At 33.6% G+C, this 11,968-nt stretch overlaps 1 protein-coding gene across 4 annotated transcripts in view; it reads right to left on the reverse strand.

Annotated features, from left to right (window-relative positions):
• The window catches only part of OSTN (osteocrin), a 39,897-nt gene extending 28,358 nt beyond the window's left edge, over nt 1-11,539 (reverse strand). Inside the window, exons 1-2 of one of the 4 annotated variants that reach the window (XM_033123314.1) lie at nt 11,481-11,522; nt 10,436-10,494 (exon numbers count right to left, since the gene is read on the reverse strand). The gene's annotated coding sequence lies outside the window, so the exon portion shown is untranslated. Of the gene's footprint in view, nt 1-3,876; nt 3,945-7,259; nt 7,324-10,435; nt 10,495-11,480 lie in introns of those variants that run through there. The other 3 variants (XM_033123297.1, XM_033123287.1, XM_033123307.1) reach the window with 3 other exon arrangements.
• Nucleotides 11,540-11,968: the final 429 nt, after the last annotated feature.

The raw sequence follows: 11,968 nt of genomic DNA on the forward strand, positions 1-11,968 counted from the left end.
GAGGTCTGTGGTGAACCAGAGAGAATGTGCTATGTCTAAAAGGATTTAAATTCAAAATATCGAAAATACCACAGACCCAATAGGAAAATATCTTTATGATTTGTGATATGTAAGGATTTCTTAAGCAAGATTCAAAAGGTATATTCTTTGTAGAAAATGCTGTCAAATTTCATTATGTCAAAATTGAAAAGTTCTGTATGATAAGCTACAGTAAACAAAATAAAAGACAAACTACAAAATGGACTATACTTACAACAGATATATAGAAAGATTAGCATTTTGAAAATTTAAATAACTCTGACACATAAAATTCTAAAAATAGACACACAAGTAAAAATGGGCCCACCTGGATAAGGATATATGTATCTGAAAGTTCATAGCCTCATTATTTATAATAGTAAAAAACTGGAATCAACCCAAGTACCCTTCTCAAGAGAAATGGATTTATTGTTTAAGGTATAGTCATGCCATGGACTTAAAACAAATGACTTAAATATATATGGATCTACTCTTAAAACAAATGACCTAAATGTTATGTGAATTTACATGCATAGATTTCAAAAAGACAGTTTTGAGGGAAATTAGAATTTCTAGAAAAATACATACGATGTGCTACCATTTATCTAAATTGGAAATATTTTGAAATCTATACATGTACATGAATGGAACTAGATTTATGACTGTGATTGCCTCTGGGGCGAGTGGGAAGTAAATAAGAATATGAGGAAACTTAAGGGATCGAATTTTTATCTATATATATTATAAGGAAATATGTCAAAATATTAACATTTGTGGTAACTACAAAGATGTCATTTACACATTTAAAAAAAATATTACATACCACTATACATCCAATTAAAGCTTATTTATGGTCTATATCAGGCCTGCTGGCTGCCAGTGTGGCCTCTCGTAAGGGGGGGGAAGCCCTGTCCGACAGAGAGACGGTCACAGGCTGTGAGTTACAACAGAATGGGCTTGCCTTTGCCTTCTGCGTAGTATGGACTGGGAAATCCTCCAGTCTATCTTTTACGAATGAGAAATCTCAGTAAACTTCTATTTCCTTTTTAACAAATCATTTGGAAACCTGCTGGGAGCAAAAAAAAAAAGGGATGCTAGGATGGATCTGAAGAATCGGATTTTTGTCTTGTTTTTGCTTTAGTATTAGTGTGACCTTGGGTATGTATCATTCAACTTACTTGAGCTTTATTTTCCATATTTGTGAAGTGAGGAGTAATTCTTACTTCAGAGGAGCTTTGAGATGGTATAACTGATTCATGTATACCCTTTTTTAAAATCTCATATAGTGTTTATAATGTGTAAGTGAAAAGAACATATATAAGGGAGTACTAAATATTTCGTTAGTAACTACATTCTCTTTGGTGTGATCCAAGATTTTCTTTATGACACTTTCTAAAAATATTGTTACTGTGAAACCTCAGTATAGATTTCAGTACTAAATATTTCAGTGCTAGAATATAGACAAATACATGTGTTATATAAACAGAGCAGCATCTGTATTAGCCATGTATATTAAGACTTAAAATGGAAATAGAATATTTTACCCTTGTCTATTACATTTACTTGTGAAATATAATCTTAATTTGCATATAATGTAGTCTCAACTAGTTCTTCATGATGCCTGCAGTTGATCTATTTTGGAATTTTGTCACATAATGTCAGTCACTAGCTGCTTCTCTGTATTTCATCCTTTCTGGAAGAGGGCATCCTTTCTGTATTTCATCCTTTCTGTGTTCTAATCCTGACAAATTCATCTTTGAGCTCAGTGTTTTGGTAAATATAAAAAAAAACCCACCCAATAAGTCATGATTGTATCTCTAAATTGAGACAGTAGAAAAATAACGAAAAGGAATGCAACATTATCCGGTAAAAAGACGAACCCAGAACTGTATTGCCTATTCCTTTAGAATGTCAGCCACTGAATCATATATTTTCCTTCTGATTTTGCTGATGCTTCTTTCACTTTCCTTAACAAAAAGGAAGCTATATTAAAGTCATAACTGTATTTTAAAAATTATCTCATATTGCTGGCATATCTCTCTTTAAAAAAAATAGCTCTCCCATTCAAAGGTAAACTACAATTGTGATGTTTTTCTTCCTCATTTTTTATCACGTTAAAAACAGTTTACAAAGTATGAAATTGCCCAGTCTTATAAGTCTTTCCATGTGGATTTCCTTTAACTATTTTTATGCACATTTTACTAACCAGGTTTCTCTTCATCTCTGCCGATCTTATGAATGGCACAGGATGATGGGTGTTTATAATATTGATGATTATGGCTGAAGCCTATATTTTTATGCTTGGGTGTATGTAGGAAAAAAGTCATAATGTATCATCTTACAGATAACCACATCCTGATTATTTGGATAGGGAGATGTAAAAATAAATGCTGAGTTTAAATACACACATTTAATGGTTTAAAGCCATGCTTGTAGTGAGTTAACCAAAGGCCAAGTTCCTAAATATGGCATTTGGTACACTAATGAAAACAAACACCCTGGCACCTGCCACACAAAAGACATTTGATTAACTAGTTGAAACTGATTGCTACAAAATTAGAAACAGAGGAAATTATAGGGGAGGGAAGGAAAAGACTAGGTTCAGCTCCATTTCCCTATTTTGTTGATAGTGGATAAATATAGCCCATGATTTAAAAATCTGCTCAGCCCTATGTACACTCCAGATCACAGAAAGAACACTCAAAGGATGTTCATTGTGTGAATACAACAAAGTGGATGTGTTTGCAATTTTTTCAGTACACCAGTAATTTTTATTGAGTAATTTTTTGAATAATATTCCTTTGGGTAGTGAGGAACTTTAAAAGAGACAGTGGGCATGAGACCTGCCTTAAAAGAGTCGGAATGTATTTCATTTTTAGCCAGTTGGTCTACTATGTGTATGCACTTTCACTTTTTAAGTAATACTATTGAATAAATAAACCCCTTCTATTGTGTAACATCTTAATCTTTGTATAAAAGACTTCATATTTAAGAACTCATTATATCTGGAATGGATCTTCCATTCTGTGGCTGGAGTGGTGGTAGAGGGAGCAAGGTGGGGAGGTGTGAAGTTTTGTCATTTAAGTTGGGGAAACAACATATATTATATATTCCTTTAGAACAGTGACAGGTCATATTGACATAATAAAGGCTCTGAAAGTTCTGTAGTAAAGTAACTGATTTCACTATATTTAAACCAGAATTAAATGACAAATCTGTTAAAATGAAGAAAGATGATTGCGTTATTTGAGAATCAGTGCTGCAATGAGGCATTGTTACTGTGAAAAAAATCTATTAAGTGGGTTGGACAAAAGGATTGAGAATCATTGATCTGGGAAAAAAAAAATAAGGGGAAGTGTTAGAGTAAGAGAGGATTAAGCTAAAAAAGAGAAGCAATATTAGTCAGTATTTGATCTAATGTACTTTATAACTAGTTCAACTTTTAAACCATCTGCCTTTGAGGACTGGTATGGAAGAAAAACAAAGTACTCAGATGATTGAGGAAATGTCTCTTGAACAATAAGTACTGACTTATGGGTACTAGATCTAACCATTAGACACTCATAAGAAGACTGAGTTTGGGGTGAATATTGACAACTTCTGAAAATATTTATTTACTCTAATTTCTTAACTGGAAATAATTCAAAATAGACTCTACCTACCCCTATTTACAACAAAAATCAAAAATAAAGGGATTCATTAAAGATAAAGGACTTAAAACGTAGTTCAATTTTTTTTTTAATCCTCTCTTCACACTTTGACAGAGCAGACATTTAAGTGAGATATATTAGCACATTGTATAGCACATTGTGTTGTAAAGGGCCCCTAGTTCTGACACTATGAAACGACCATGTGCACCTGCCAAGAATCTTCTTTCTCTGAAAACGATGTCTTCTAGGCAAGAGATGAGGCAGCTTGGCTTCTCAGTAAATCTATAAAACAGAGCAAGTTCTTCAGCATACCCTTTACCCTGCCCCATAAGTTATTGTCACCCAAGGCCCTTTTCATAATAGAGAAAAGCATTAGGAACAAAATGCTTTTTGTTTTAACTCCAGAGTAACTATAATTTTTTAATTTTATTTTAAAAGAGAGCCTAAAAGAGACAATGCTTAACACAAAGTCTGTGTGGCTCACTGTAATAGAAAAAGACCTGATATAGAAAATGTGAGACTAAGGTTCTGCCTTGGCTCTGTGGCTATTTCACTGTTGGACCTTAGGCAAAACTTCTCTCTGTAGGCAAAATAAAATGGGGCTGGTCCAACTGATTTCTAAGTTGCTTCTAGCTTCTAAAAAGTCTGTTGGTGAAGATGGTTCTTTTCTGTTGGAAGTGCAGACACCGTAGGAGATGACAATAACTGGTGAATATTTAGGTAGGAAATGCTTTTTGCTGTCCCTCAAAATCATTGGAGTCTACGTGTAAGATTGAATCTAGGTTTTGACATAAATGTGCTCATCTTGAATTTTCTAGCTGAAAGGAGAGGACCCCACATTTTTAATTGTAAGATATTATTTCGGGTAAGAGATCCCATTTTGTAAATGGTATTTTAAGAAAGAAAAAACACTACCAACTAAATTATGACATGCTCAAGTGTAAGACTGATTCTAATTTCAGAAATGTTAAATGTGCATCAGAATGGATGAAATATGGCATATCTATTTATTTGCAATTTTTTTCCCTCATCATGTTTAAGTCACTTTGCTCAATTCCCCCACACTTTCAAAACAAAATTTGTTGGAGCTGAAATTCCAATGTCATAGCAGGCAATTATAACTCTCAGAGAAAGAAAGGATGGTACAATATTTAACGTATTACCAGATAAAAAAATTTAAAAATTACATAATTAATATGGAAAATTTTAAAGATTTGATTGAGTTCCTATTCCCCTGCATTTAGAGTTAACAATTTGTCTGTCAAGGTAAAATCATCATTTAAACATTTTCACAAGGTAAAATAATTATTTAAATAAATCACAAATGTTAGTATCAGTAGATACAAAAAAAATTAGTGGATACAAAAATAAGAATTTTTGGTAATAGGAATTTTAAGATATCTGAAATTACCACCAAATATCACATACACTCACATATATACATATAATTTACACATAATGTTACTACAAAAATCTTCTTTAGATGAACTAATAAATACTTAAAAATGAAAGTCGTTTTGTCAATGAATAGGTATTCAGCATAAGAAGATCATTTCTGTGATGGTGAGGAAAAACTCAGAATTGAGCAGAAGCATAGAGATAAGTGTCCTTGCTGTACTATTTATTGGCCTGGTGACCTTGAGCGAGATGCATAAACTGTCAAAATTATCTAATAAAACTCACGTTATGAATTCACAAAATTTTAATAATTAACTTTAGTTCATTTAAAATTATGTGATTAATTTACCAATAGCACAAATCATTATGGATTTGGCCTAGGTTTGTTAATTAAGAGCAATAAAAGTATTTAATTTTTTATTTCATATTATTTACTAACAATATATAAAGATATACATTCATCTGTATAAAAACATTGCATCATTTTTCTTATTATTATATCATAGGTAAAAATTTTTCAGTGGGAACTCTAAATTGCGCATGAAAACATTTTGTAAACTATAAAGTACGTGGAAAGATTAATGACATGGTATAAAAGTAATTATTGCTGAGCTGAAGGCAAGTCTCTGAAGCCAAGTTCTTCCAGGACAAATAAAGCTTATACTCAACAACCACCTAGGGAATTTCAGGCCACTTATAGAGACAATGTGCAAAACTTATGTTAAAAAACTGAGAGGATACCTTACAGTTTGACATTATAATCTTGATATTATATTTCAATGAATGACATTTAAACAGGGTATTTAAAGTTTTTCTCATTTTCTTTGATGACTGAAGCAACCAGGTACTTGAGACACTTGCGGCTGGAAAGCAGAGGCAAGGATTTTGCGCTCTCTTCTATATTGATGCTGTGATTCCACAGCTTTGGTGAAATCGGCTCCACAAACAAGAGAACTGAGTGAGACTATGGCACTCAGAACTTTAGAAGTAGGGAATTAGTTTCCAATCCTTATAAACTCAAATGAGAAATTTAAAATCACTGAAGATTTCATCCGAGAACAATTGAATTACGACTACATGTGAGCTATACTCATGGTGTGTCGCCATTTGTTTAAAATTCTCTTTGCGAAATTTGTTACTTTCAGTAAATTGTGTGATGGGCATTTTGCTTTAAGTTTTGGGTATGGTCCTGAAAGGAAGGTGCAAATTGAGACAGACGAATTTAGTATTTCCCGTTTATTTTTTTAATTAAAATATCAGGAATGTGTTCTTTTCCCATTCTCATTGCTCTTCAATCAGCAGCAGGAAATTTTCCAAAGTCACTAAACCAGTTAGAAGAAAAGCCAGAACAACAACTTAACATTTTCAGACACTCAGTTTCATACTCCTTCAAGCACAACCTATTTGTGGAAGTATAAAACATTTTTCCATCTCCAAAACAAATTGCTTATAAAGTGAAATGTTTATGGATGAGGTGTTCTTAATGTGGAAGACACCTGCATTTGAAAATGACTTTCCCTGAATGCTACAAATCGGGAAAAACCATAATTTACTAGTATACATGTGTTAACTGATTTTATTCTATTTGGCACCATTTTCATTCTTTTTTCAGACACGATTGCCTTCCAAAATCGTAAAATCTTGTTGTTAAATATCTCTATTTTTATTCTATTTGGAATTTTCAATCATACTGCTGGCATCTTCCTTGCAAAAATTTAAGAAGGAAGTAATCTACAATGACACTTTAAAGGAAGATCCCATTATTAAAAAGCCCAGGTATGTACGTTTAAGAAAGTATTTAGTTGTCAGCGTAATCTCATTGAGGATAGAAACTATGTCATGTTCACCATTGTATCTGAGCACCCAACAGAATGTCTTGTATGGAGTCCACACTTTGGATGAATGAATGCATTGTGTTGAATGTTGAATGAATGCATGAAGCAGCCTGATGTGGTCGTAAACACAAATACAGGTCAGATATTAACATTCCAGTTTTATTGGCATGAAAACCAGTCTTAGACAAGGAGAGAGATTTGCCCAAGTTTTATACCTACAGTAATATGTGATAAAGTTCATGCCAGAATCCCAGTACGTCTATTAATGTTTCACATCACAAATTCTCATTCTAATGAAAGGGACATGCATCAATATTCCCCAATAATTGTCTCAGTAGAGTTCAAGATTTCTCCTTACCAAACATTAATTTGTGCTTAGATCCTTGAATTATTACAAGTTTCTTGATATAAAACTGTGTCACCTAGAAATAGAAGAGAACTTTGTGTATGATTGGATACAACTCTGTTAAGGCTATTAGTTGTTTAATTCTAATGTTTAATAAAGGGGAAAACACGTATCTTTAAAACTATGGCAGACATGCCCATGACGTGCTGCTTGGTCATTTGATACACAGGCAATTTTTATGTGTTATAAGGCTGTTTTCAAAGGGTAAAGTTGGATAAATGCAGATAAATAAGGCATATATATATATACACATATATATGCCTCAGCATACATAATATGGACTATCACCACCTCCTTCACCCTTTATCCCACTTTGTTCTTATATATAATATTTAATAAAATATCTATTTACATTTTAATTATACTCAAATAGCCAATCTAATCAATGAAACAATATTTTTTAAACTGTAAATGAAAGACCAAAATATAAATTTTATACTAACAGGACACATTTATTAGGTATACACTGTATATCAGCTATCAAGGACGTAAAAGTGAATAGACACTCTCCCTGTCCTCCAGTTGCTCATAGCCTAGAAGCCCCTCAACCATCGCTCTGCCAGGGATGTCCTCCTGCAACAGCAGACTCTTCTAAAACGCTTCCGTTTCCTTTAAGTACAATTTTTGTAAATAACCTTTTTTTTTTTTACAAGTCCTTTAGTATTCTGAAATCCGTTTACCTCCTTCCATCCTCATAATAGTCACGTTAGATCTATATGGAAAATATAATTCAATTTTTTTTAATAGATGAACTGACACAACCTGGGTTACTTTAAAATCCTGGTCTCCTAACTCCTGGTAATGTGTCGATACTTTCTAATACAACAAAGTAATTTAGTAGAAAGAGGTTGGTTGGCCCTTAAGTTATGGAGACCTAGTATGACCCTTGACTAGGCATGTTACTTAGCTTCTTTGGTTTAATATCTTTATCAGGAAAATGTGGCAAAGACTTAGTCTATAGGTCTATTACATGGATTAGAAATAAAACAGGTAAAGCGATTGGCACAAAGTAGTTATTCCATAAATAATAGCTATCATCCTGATATTGCCTTCTAAATATGACAACTTTTCAAAAGGTTTCTACTTTTTTATTGTTATGGAAAAAACCAAAACCTTGTTTTTGTCCTCATTCATTTTAAGAACAAAATTAGTCCTTAAAATCTAGAATTATGACAGTGATACACAATAAAATATAATAAAGTAATATTGAGTGGGGGAAGGAAATTACACCAAAAAGAGTTACAAGTGTCAATCACTCTAACATTTGGTGTTACAATATATTACACATTATCATTAATTTCAGCCATAATATTTCTATGAAAATATTAGCATACAACTATAGGGAATATCCTAATGGGAAGAAAACAAGGGAAGAAAACAAGGGAAGGTATCTCAGTAATACTCAAAACATAATTATTCTTCAAGCTCTAATTTTATTAACAAGAGTGAATTTTTAGTTGCATTTTAATATAATTATATGTAAAATGTATGTTTTATTTTATAGTTCATAAGCTATCTTTATTGATTTCAATTTTTAAAAAGTCATGGATTATGTTGTTGGAATCATGATTTTCACATAGTTTTTGTAATATTGACAATATAGCATAGTTAGATTTGTGTCATGGAAGCAGAGCTGCCATAGGTTTTATGGGAATTAAGGACTTTGTTACAGGAATTAGACTTTACTCAAGCAAGGGAGCAGCTGGAAGGGGATGGGCTGTGAAGAGGGAGAGAGGACATCACTGTCTACCCTTTTGGAGTCCTGGTGTGGATGGACAGCTCAGAGCTTGAGGGAAATGTGACCGTCACCGTGGGGCCACAGGGATGACCATGGAGAGGACCACGGGGGACCACAGCTATGACTTTGTGGGTTAGCAGCTAAGTTGCTGGTGGTGGGCTGGATGATATTTTAAAAATGCATTTTTTTTACATGTTTAGAGATTTATGTGTCATAGGAATATAGAATCTTAGAAAGGAAAGGGATGCTCTTTAGAAATCATCAAATCGAAACCCTCGATAGATGAAGAGAGTGAGGCTCAGAGACAATTCACTTGCCCAAGGGAGAGGAGATGAAGGGGAGATATAAAACGGATGAAGAGGGTGAGGCATGGCAGAGGAGCTTTTCCTGGAGGGAGCAGGTGCTCGGTGCTGAGGTCTGAGCTGATGGGGCATCAATAAGGGAGAAGGGGCAACGCTGGGCCACAGCTAGCTCAAACCACCCAAGGCAGCAGGCAATTCCTGGCAGGCGGTGCTCTCCACTGCTGCAGAGAGGTACCCTGAGAATGGGTTAGAGGAGAGGCGAACTCAGTTAAATTAGATCTCTCTAGTAAGAGAGATCTCCGGGCACAAGGGAGGTGACCTGGCTAGAGACGTGTCTAGGGCTAGGGGAGAAGCTGTGCTCACTTTTTGTATCCCCACTTACTCCAGTGTTACTGAGGGGAGAAGGAATGCCCAGGAGGCTGAGTGAAAGCTGCTCAAGTCAGGACTGAGATTAGAAGACTGGTTTTCTGACTCCAAAGCTTGTGTTCCTCCAATGACACCACTGAATCTAAGCAAAAGTGGTCTGGTGGGTAGGGATCACAGAAGATGAAATATTGGCATGGAGGTTAATTTAGATGATGTCTAAAGATTAGCCTCAAGATTTTCTTATACTGGGTGTTCATTCTCTAATACAGGGAGAACTGCTGATATAGGAGCTTCGTCAGGTCATTCAGACATGCAGTATCCTGGCATTTCTAGTTCTTTTTTCTCTTTCAATAATAGAATATTATTTAGCCCTACTGTGTATTTAAGCCCTGCCTGAAGTGGCACAACTATGTAGTGACAGAGTTGGGGCAATATTTTGGGATTGCTTTCTTTGAATTCTATTCCTTTAAACATGCTCAATTAATCTAATTTTATTATACAGACATTTAAATCATTGAAGGTATTTGAACAATAAGTTAAAGTCACATCCCTGAGGTCCCCAAACCTACTCTACTAAACATATCAGCTTCTCTATTGCCCATGATTCATTATATGGTAGAAGAATCAACTCAAAACTCTATGAAATAAGGGGGAGAAAGCAAATGCCAACCTTAAATACCTTAAATAACTTATTGAATGAAGCCATAGTGCAATTTACTTACAAAGAGGAGACTTGAATTCTTATCTACGGGAAGCTCTCCTTAGAAAAGTTCTATGATTGCTGAAGGATAGTACCAAAGTAAAGAGAAAACACAAAATGTGTCTGATGTTTTTGAGGAGACCACTAAATATAATATTATCAATTCTATAGTTTATTAAAACCATCACAAATCATTGTTAAAATTAATTTCTAGAAGGATAACTCAGAAACAAACAATCATATTTCTAAATCTATAGAATCTATTATTGTAATTTGAAGGAGCAATTGTTTGCATTGCTAGAACTGAATTTACTGAGTGTACACTATTTCCACAGAACAAAACCTGAAACAAAATTTTAAATTTGTTCTTAAAGAGAACTCAAATATATGTTTCAGATTAACTTTCAATTCAATCATCTAACAGCAAAAGCACTCCAAATACTGAAGAACAGACATGATATAAGTCTACTCTAAGCTGTTATTAATATCATACTTGCATATTTGAGTTTTATAAGAAGGAAAACAGAGGATACTTCAGATTTAAAGAATATAGAATTTGACTTATTTAGGATGTTTCTTTGGCTCCAATTTCGATAGAAATAAAGATAAGATTAAAAACTTTCTTTCCTACATAGTTTTTTATATTGAAAAAAAATTTTTTTTCTACCTAGGTTTTTAAAAGCAAGTCTCTTTTGTGCATTAAAAATTTCCTAACCTGGAACATCTTTGATGGAAGCAAAATGAATGCTATTAAAATACATATAAAATCATTATCTTGAGCTCCTTTTCTCTTTGTTTTGAAACGGAAAATAAAAGCAAAAAAAAAATGTAATAAATACGAAATGTCTGGGCAAACAATTAGCTCCACCCTAATTTTTCATTACAAAATTATCTTCTTAGATTTTCTACTCATTTTAGAGATGAAAATATTACCCCTCACAAACAAAATTTCTAATTTTAACAAAATCAAGATATAATCAAAACACTTAAAAAGTATGTGAAGATTTAAAAATAGTTAAAAGGAAAAAACAAAACTAAATCTTTATCAGCTTTTATATTTAACTTACCTTGTGGAAAAGTCAGGAGATTCCAACTTTAGAGTCCTGTCTCACAGTTTCTCCCAAACTCAGCCCTGATGGTAAATTTTCTCTCTGAGTTTTTATAGTCTCAGTTATACACCCCTTACTCCAATCCCTGCCTTTCCTTTCTCTTACATCATTTCTACAGATTTTCCACTGAACGTTCCCCCAAGCCTCTCTCTTTCTTTCTCTCTCTCTCTCTCTCTCCTCTTTTTCCTCTTCATGTTTATTATATCTATTGCATTGATCATGGCATTTAAGTGGCAACGGGAGTTTGGGCTCTGGAAAATTTAAGTATACATTTAGTATTGTGTTTACTCTTAGAGTCATCACCTCTTCCTGAGGTTTTACTCCAGCTCTGATATTTACAAATCATATTTGGGAAATAAAATGCACCAAGATTTGTTTTAAAAAATCATTAGGGTATTTCAAAGTAAGACTTAGGGAAATTATTATCAGAACCCCACACTGATTTA

This window comes from Rhinolophus ferrumequinum, chromosome 2, assembly GCF_004115265.2.
Source record: "Rhinolophus ferrumequinum isolate MPI-CBG mRhiFer1 chromosome 2, mRhiFer1_v1.p, whole genome shotgun sequence".
Classification (NCBI taxonomy): domain Eukaryota; kingdom Metazoa; phylum Chordata; class Mammalia; order Chiroptera; family Rhinolophidae; genus Rhinolophus; species Rhinolophus ferrumequinum.